Source organism: Chelonoidis abingdonii, chromosome 7 (genome assembly GCF_003597395.2).
Source record: "Chelonoidis abingdonii isolate Lonesome George chromosome 7, CheloAbing_2.0, whole genome shotgun sequence".
Classification (NCBI taxonomy): Eukaryota; Metazoa; Chordata; order Testudines; family Testudinidae; genus Chelonoidis; species Chelonoidis abingdonii.
The window spans coordinates 53462884-53468883 of record NC_133775.1 but is presented as its reverse complement, the minus strand read 5'-3'; positions in this window follow the sequence as shown (position 1 = coordinate 53468883).

Sequence of the window (6000 nt, the reverse complement as noted above, 5' to 3'; positions counted from 1 at the left end):
GATCCTGTGCACCAGCTTTTACTGCTGGGTAAGTGTAGGGTGGACTCACTCTCCAGCCCACCACCAATAATCCTTTGCCTTTCTGTTGCAAAACTATGCTCCACCACTGGAGCCACTGAAGAACTACTACCAACTACAGCTGAAAATCATGAACATATCAACAAAACCCTGTGGTCAATGATATCAAAATTTGTTCAAAGATTTAAAATATTATCACAGGCACTTTATCATTGTGCATAGCTTGTAAAAGAGCAACCACCACATCAAGTGTGTGACCTACAACTGATTTATTTGAAGTCAAGAAAATATGAGGACTCCATAAACTGCTACAACCTTCCCTGTGAAGGACACATTAGCTAATCTCAACTACTGGTAGGCCTAGTCTTCCCTACTGACCTTCACCAGACAGGAAGGACAGGGATCCAACTGATAACTTGTGGTTAGAAGCACTCATGCCTCCAGGACCTCAATGAATGACACTTTCTGAAAGTCCAGCAGTGAGGACTTAGTACTATCTTGAAAGGACAAATACTATGTCTCATTGGAGGTAGGAAGTTGACTAGATAAGAAGAAAAGTAATGAAAATTCTTCACAAGGAGACTAAATCTACTCTGTGACCAAGTGTAGGGAACCTGTATTAACCATGCTATTGACCGCCCTGAACAACTCCACCCAACCTAGTGCAAGACTTATTAGGAACAGATCTTGCATTTAGCATCATGAAATGAAGAAACGGATCTGTGTGTCCCCTCCATTCCTGGAAAAAAATATACATTTTCTAACTTTGCTGAGCTCTCATCTCCCCAGCACACTACATGCCAAACCAGCTGTCATCCGACATCAAAACAATCTGGTCCCACAGAATATCATGATTTCAAGTCCTACCCAATTTTCAAGTGGGACAAAATAAAAAGAGGCAGGAGAAAAAGGGATGTAGACAAGGAATTCACATTACTACTCAGATTGCATTAAAAAAACATAGTTACAGTTGTCGATTCATAAAAGCTAACTTGATTGTTATAAAAATCTGAGGGTGGCTTGAGGATTTTTATGCCTTCTCCATACCACTGACCATCTGTAAATAGTCTGAGCGGACCATTTACCTAAAAGACAGGGAGGAAAGTGAAAAACTATTCTTTTTCATGCAGTATTCCTCTGTCTTCCAGGTCTTGAGGTGGACACCATCTTGAGATCTGACAGTAAATCCTTCGGACAAATGAATCACAATCTTCTATAATGTTAGTTATCTGGACAAGCAAATGACCTGTCTGTGTGGTTGTTGGCACAAACTACCCTACTACAGAGATGGGCCATGCAGGTAACGACTAAACTTTCTCTCTTAACAGGATGTCAAAAAAAAAAATATTTTTTATTAATAGTGCAGTTCAGCCTTCAGGACAGGAAAACGCTTCTGGCACAGATGAAGATAAAAATAAACCAGGATTTCTAAGATGTGAAGCACTGTCAGCACTTTGTATATGTGTGGCTGGAAAGGGCTGGACTAAAAGACAGCACTGAGGCACTGATCATAGCAGCACAGGAACAGGCACTGAGCACCAGATCCATTGAAGCAGGGGTCTACCACACTAGAGAGGACCCAAGGTGCAGACTGTGCAGAGAGGCCTCAGAGACAGTCCAACACATAGTGGCAGGGTGTAAGATGCAGGCAGGAACAGCATACACTGAACGGCACAACCAAGTGGCTGGCATTGTGTACAGGAACATCTGCACAGCGTATGGGCTAGACCCTCCCAAGACCAGATGGGAGATTCCACAGAAGGTTGTGGAGAATAGCAGGGCTAAGATTCTGTGGGACTTCCAGATCCAGACGGACAGGCAGGTACTGGCCAATCAACCAGACATCGTGGTAATAGACAAGGAGCAGAAGACAGCGGTGGTGATAGATATAGCAGTGCCAAGTGACAGCAACATCAGGAAGAAGGAATATGAGAAGCTGGAGAAGTACCAGGGCCTGAAAGAGGAACTAGAGAGGATGTGGAAAGTGAAGGCCATTGTGGTGCCAGTGGTGGTAGGAGCACTCGGGGCTGTGACTCCTAAGCTGGGTGAGTGGCTCCAACAGATCCCAGGAACAACATCAGAGCTCTCTGTCCAGAAGAGTGCAGTGCTAGGAACAGCTAAGATACTGCGCAGAACCCTCAAACTCCCAGGCCTCTGGTAGAGGACCCGAGGTTGAGGAAGACACATACCACCCATAGGGGTGAGAGGGGAATTTTTTTATATATATATATAAAATGTATTCAGTCCTGTGCCAGTGATAAAAACAATATTGTCAGGCAGAGGAAACAGTGATGATTTCAAGATCTATTGCAGCTAGAGATGAATGCCGTATATGACTGGAAACCAGGGAAATGACATATGCTGCTATACAGCAATGATCTTTAGTCATAGCAATTTACCTTTAAACCATATCATTCATTTACCACTCCATTCTTTCATTCAGCACTCTTTCAGAATGATATTAGCAGTGGATTTATAGAAGTAGAAATTAATACTTTATAACATATGAAATCAGCTTAACATCCCAGTTTTGAAATGGAAGGAAGGATTAATCTATAACTCTAGCAGGGTGTGAGCAATTAGCTGCTAATAGTTGACAATTGAAGTGGGTGGAAAAAATTCAAGATGGTAACTGACGTGATTTTAAGTTCTGATCTTGTTCAACCTGTCCAAGATAGAAAACTCTGCACAAACACTTAGGAGCAGTAAACATTTCAAAGCACTTGACTGCAAGGTTCTTGATGAGAAAGAAGATTACTATCACTGTTGCTGATGCATGAAAGAGAATAAACTGAGCATAACGAAGCAAATATTCTAACAGGTACATTTACCTCCAAATTTCCTGGCTCATAAGAGTGTTTAGAATAATCTGATAATTCTTTCATGGAATGGAATTCATAGTCTAGGAACTCCAGCTAGAGAGAATTGTATCATGGAATTATACTATGTAGAAAAATGTATTGCAAGGGAATCTTTATATAGTCTAATTTTCCTTTGATTGCTTTCTGACATAGTAACTAATATTTTTACTTGGGATTAACATTTTTATGCACATTTTCTGTTTATGTTTTTACTTTATGTCTATCACTACCACTTTCCTTACCAAGTTTATCAATACTAATGAGTTGTATATCAAGAAATATGAATTTACTTTCCATTGGCAAGACAAAATTTTGAATGCATCACTCATCTTGTAACTTTATTCAAATTCTTCTCTTACTCTTCTCCCACCAAGCTTCATCAGGCAGAGGAATTACATTTTAAAATGTATTTCTCCTTCGTGCTTTGGGAATGCTACAGCAAAGCAGTAAGTTCCATAATTTGTGCTGAATGCAAGGATTGTGGTTATCCAAAGCTCTTGTGGAAAGAAGTTCCATTGACCTGCAAGAGCTTTGGGTTTTACATATAGTTCTGAGTGAGAAGATTCTTTTTCCCTCTGTTCATACCCCACACCTGACTCAAGGATGGATTTGACTGTACTGATTTAAAAGGGCTATGTATGTCCTTTGTATGCAGACTCAGTAGATGCTGCTTGATATCTAAGTTATTTTGACTGTGGATAGAAATTTCCACAATGGTCTACATAAATTAAAAAGCTTGGGAAGTTTGTATATTTTATGTGGATACTGCATTGTCAAAAGTTGCACAGTAAGGAGAAAAACAACAATGCTATATCAGATTACATCTTTGTGAAACAACAATACACTATGTTAATAATTAGTTACACGTCAATTAGAAATGGCAGATCTGTACTTTACATACATCTAGAGAGACATTAGACAATGATGAATTGTACAGCAATGGAGCCACACAAAAATATGGGCCAGATGCTGTTCCCACAGGAGTCAATGGCAAAACTCCCATTGACGTGCAGGAGCATGTACTTAATCTGAGACATGTTCTTTATCATTATGTACAATGGCTTATATGCTTCAGTTACACTCTCGTAGCCCCATTAATGTTAATGGCGTAGCAGGGGGTGTGCTTGAGAGCAAAATTTAGCCCAAAGTGTTTTGTCTGTCATGAGTTCACAGCAAAATAAAACAAGAATAATTAATGTTACTAAATTGCAAGCACAGGACCCACACTTTCAAATCTGGATGCCTAAAGTTAAATGCCTAAATTTCTATTTAGGTGCCTAAATAGAAGTGACCTAATTTGCAGTCATGTGAGCTGCAGGTGCTCAGACCTAAGACAAGGATTTAGGTGCCTAACTTTCAGATCCAGGTTTGAAAATTTTGGTCTGAAAACATTCTGGGGGCAAAAAACAAAGAGCTCCCCCCAAACAGAAGAGCCCGAAAGGATCATGGGGTTATATATACATGTGGGTAAAAGAATGACATGTATTCACTCTTTCTGTAGCTCATTTTAAAGTAGTGTGGAGTTCAGGTCAGTCAAACACAATGGGTGGAATCCTAGTCATATTGAAGTCAATGTCAAAACTCCCATTGACTATAATAGGGCCATGATTTCACTCTGGGAATACAAAAAGGTATTAAAAAACAGGGAGACACAGGAGTCAATCCTGCTCCCGCTGATAGATGCATAGCTATTCCCAGGACATAGCTGGCACCTCACAGAGTCAGGCGTCTAATAGATGTATTCCTTGCTAAAATTGTTCATCTAAAACTTATCCTGAACAATTTGTCACAGTCCATGCTGTAAGCAAGGCCAATGCTTGTTCACTGCACAACTTGTGACAGTCTATACTATACAACAAGCTTGTATACTGTACATTCAGTGAATGAAAAAAACCTGGCAATTGAATAAGTAAAAGTCTAGTATTACTTTTGATATCAGTAGCTTTACTTTCCTCTGATACCTAAACTTTTTCTGAGTGACCAAGTTCTATAGCAATTATCTTTTGCAAAATGTTTAGCATAATGTTAATATACCACGACAGCTACTGCAAAGTATTGTAAAATCATATCTTGCTCCCCTGTTAACATTATCTCTAAAAAATATCAACACATAAAAGACTTCACCTGACAAGATCAGCTGCTCAGCTTCACTTTTCCAATGTGACCAGTGTCCTTGATAGTTTGTAGAGAAGAAGAATATGACTCACTGATAGGATTGCATCTGAGGATAGATAGATCCAGAGTCAGATTTAGGCTTCTGGATAATGATGACCCTTGTAGAAATAGCTCTTGAACGTAATAGGATTACCATAAGGGAATTAGCAAATTCTGCTCATTAGACCTGGCCAATGAAATTGCAGGCTTGAGATGGATTTAAAGGTTTTAGTATATAGATATAATAATTGGGAAGGAAAAAACAACCCAGGCTAAAGAAGAGCTACAGATGGCAGTTTGATACTGCCATGATGGGTGTATTATAAATGTCTAATGCAGACATATTGATGATAGACACTGTATGGGGTAAATACCAACAGCTTCTATCACAACAATGATTAGGTTTCAAATAAGTTTGAATTATTATCTGAACCCTGTTCATAAATAAGATAAAACCATCTGCAGAAGTCATGCTATAGTAACAGACCTAGATAATTTTTAAAAAAACCTGAGAACTCCAAGTCTGAAAGAGAGAAATTTTACAATATGCAAAATGAAGTAACATCTCTTATGTGGTATAAATGAAAAGTGAAGTGTAAGAATAACTTTCACTGAAAATCTGAAAGTCCAGAGCTGTTGCAGCACGGAGCGTATGTGAGCCCAAGTCTGGGGTGCCAGGGGGTACAGGTGGCAGGGGGAAGCCCAGGCCTGGGGCAGCAGGGGGGTGTGGGAAGGGGGAGGCCCAGAGCTGGGTCAGCAAGTGGGTGCTGGGAGAAGCCCAGGGCTGGGGTGGGGGCAGCCAAATTTTTATTTTGCTTGGGGCAGCAAAAAAACTAGAGCCGGTCCTGCATGTGTGAAATGAATTCATGGGTTGTCTCTTTTAGAAAATATATTGTGGTATCCTGCTTTAAAAAAAAGTCCAAAACACTGGAACTAGATTTTAATGGGACTGGTACCTGGGTAAGGA